This window comes from Aplysia californica, unplaced genomic scaffold (assembly GCF_000002075.1).
Source record: "Aplysia californica isolate F4 #8 unplaced genomic scaffold, AplCal3.0 scaffold00013, whole genome shotgun sequence".
NCBI lineage: Eukaryota > Metazoa > Mollusca > Gastropoda > Aplysiida > Aplysiidae > Aplysia > Aplysia californica.
In genome coordinates this window covers 932,503-934,886 of record NW_004797283.1, presented here as the reverse complement: position 1 = coordinate 934,886, position 2,384 = coordinate 932,503, and positions in this window count along the sequence as shown.

Genomic DNA, 2,384 nt, shown 5'->3' with positions numbered 1-2,384 from the left:
GGGGGGTGAGGGAGGGCTCTCGTGTCACTGCAGTTGCTCTTGTTGTTTTGTTGTAAGGCATTCAGCGGTGGTTCAGGTTCACAAGAACAGTTGAATTTTGTTTTCTCTTTCCACATAACAGCAGTTACTACATTTTGTAGCAGTTTTGTCACAAAATTTCAATAGTTTGCCAAGTACAGTCAAAATTCTTGTCTTCAAAGAGGGCCATCCATTGCTGAGGAAAAAAGTCTTAGGCGTATTACACGTTGTCATTGTAAGGTAAAAAAATGCACATGGGGGGATTGGGGGGGAGGGGGGATGGGAGATGAGAAATGGATGTTTGCAGGCCTACAGATGATTGTCCTATACAGGTAGATGTTAGATCAGTTTTCCAAGTAGCGGGATAATCAACACAGCAACAAGAGTCTGTCTTGTATAACTACGTAATAGGAAAAACGCGGTATCACACGCCTGTCATGTACAATGAGGGAAGAAAAATCTTCTGGAACAAACTTAATATTATGTCTTTCAAAATGAAAAGACAAAAGCCTTTAGTGACAAAGTGGAGTACCTGTTTGATTCAAACGTTCTCATCTGTGAAGTTTAGAAATTGAAGTGAACGCAGACTTTGGTATGTTTCCTATTTAATATAAATATATCCAGTAGTAAACTCTTTGGAGAATCAGCTTTCATCACTTTGATACCTCATCTCATGGCTTCATAGTGTTTTGTACAACAGTATAGGAGAGCAGCTGCTGTTTAAGAAATTGATTTGTTTTAGACATACCCCGCCAAATAATGATAATAATAACTATCAAATTAACAAAGTAAGTGACAAACACAATGGCCCAGTACAATCTAAATTATGTTTTGGAATGCATCTAGGGCAGGTCTAGCTTTAGAGGAAAATTGTTCCTCTGTTTTCGCATTTTTTCGGTAAGTGGACCATTCTACTAGATGCAGAAAAAATATTCCTTTAGAAAGTGGAGCTCTCGACCACCAGCCAAGCTATGGGTCTGTTACGGGCTAAAACCTCGACCATTTGAGATGGCATTCGACTATTCTACTTCAACTGACCCAGGGGTGACTGGGGTAAGGAAGGGGGGGGGGGTAGATGGGGGCAGAGAAATATCTTTAACGAAAAAATAACCCAACCTATAAACGAGAACGGTAGAAAAATAGGGTCTCATTTCATTAGTGAACCACACAGTCTCATTTCATATTAGAAAATGTGTACATGCCTGCAGTGTCCTCCTTCATTTATTTTTACCTGCAACACCTGCTGTAGATTACCCTTGTCCAGGTAGATCTTACGCCCACATAATTTACCACGAAAGAAAGAGAAATCACATTTCTAGGAGACACTGCCCCCGTGATTTCATTGCGACAATGGGTTGCTTGTTATCGTAGACATTGGCACGCTGAAGAGATAGAAGGGAATTAATAAATAAATTTAATCAAAGCAATGCCTCCACGTAAGTGTGAAGACCAAGATTAATTGAAAATTCAGATTGCCTCAGGTGAGAATTGCCACGTTAACACCTAAGAGCTCCGCCAGTCACTGGGAGAAAGAAAAGCTGTAGAATCTATCCGTTAAAACGAAAGGAGCAAAATGGGTGTTATCCAACATTAAACTATCTCATTGTTTTGAACTGACTAGTCCGTTTTCCATAATGAAACATGATTGTATTAGTCGGCCTGTCTGCTTGTGATTGTTTGTGTTCCTTGGGTTGAAAGCGTTGGTTATTAAGCATGGGTGTGGTTTTTTAATCCTTTGATATATGCTGAGTGATCACTCTTTCATTTCTGAGCCCTAACAAATATATTATAGAATGATTCATTATATCATGACAGGAGACAGAGACATTATTAAAGAGCTGTAATGTGGAGCTAAGGTTCAAATGTTCCATTCTGGAAACCCGATAACCCTCGATAATGAAATTACTTGTTGTTTTCTTTAATTTCTGTACTGAACATTTAGATATACTTGTGCCTATGATTTTAATCGGTTGCTCTTTGTTCTCAGTAGATGGGTCAGAATCATGCCCGAAAACTGTGTGTGTGCGTGCGTGCGCGCGCGCGCGTGTGTGTGTGTGTGTGTTTGTTTGTGTACGTGCGAGACTGTGTGTGCGTGCACAATTAGTGTGCATGTGTATGTGTGTATGTGTTTGTATTTGTGTGTGCACGCGCTGACATGCGTGTGGTGTGAGTGTCCATAATGTGTAGCCTACATATAAATCTTGATATCTTCGCTTATGTGTATGTATGTGCGTGTGTGCATGTATACGTTAAGGGGTTGACTGCATCCCTGTGTGTTGTTGGAGACCAATTAATTCGTCCTTTTTCTTGACTGTATGCCTATACAGAGTTGAGAAATGTTCTACTCTCAGAAGAGCCCCCCCCCC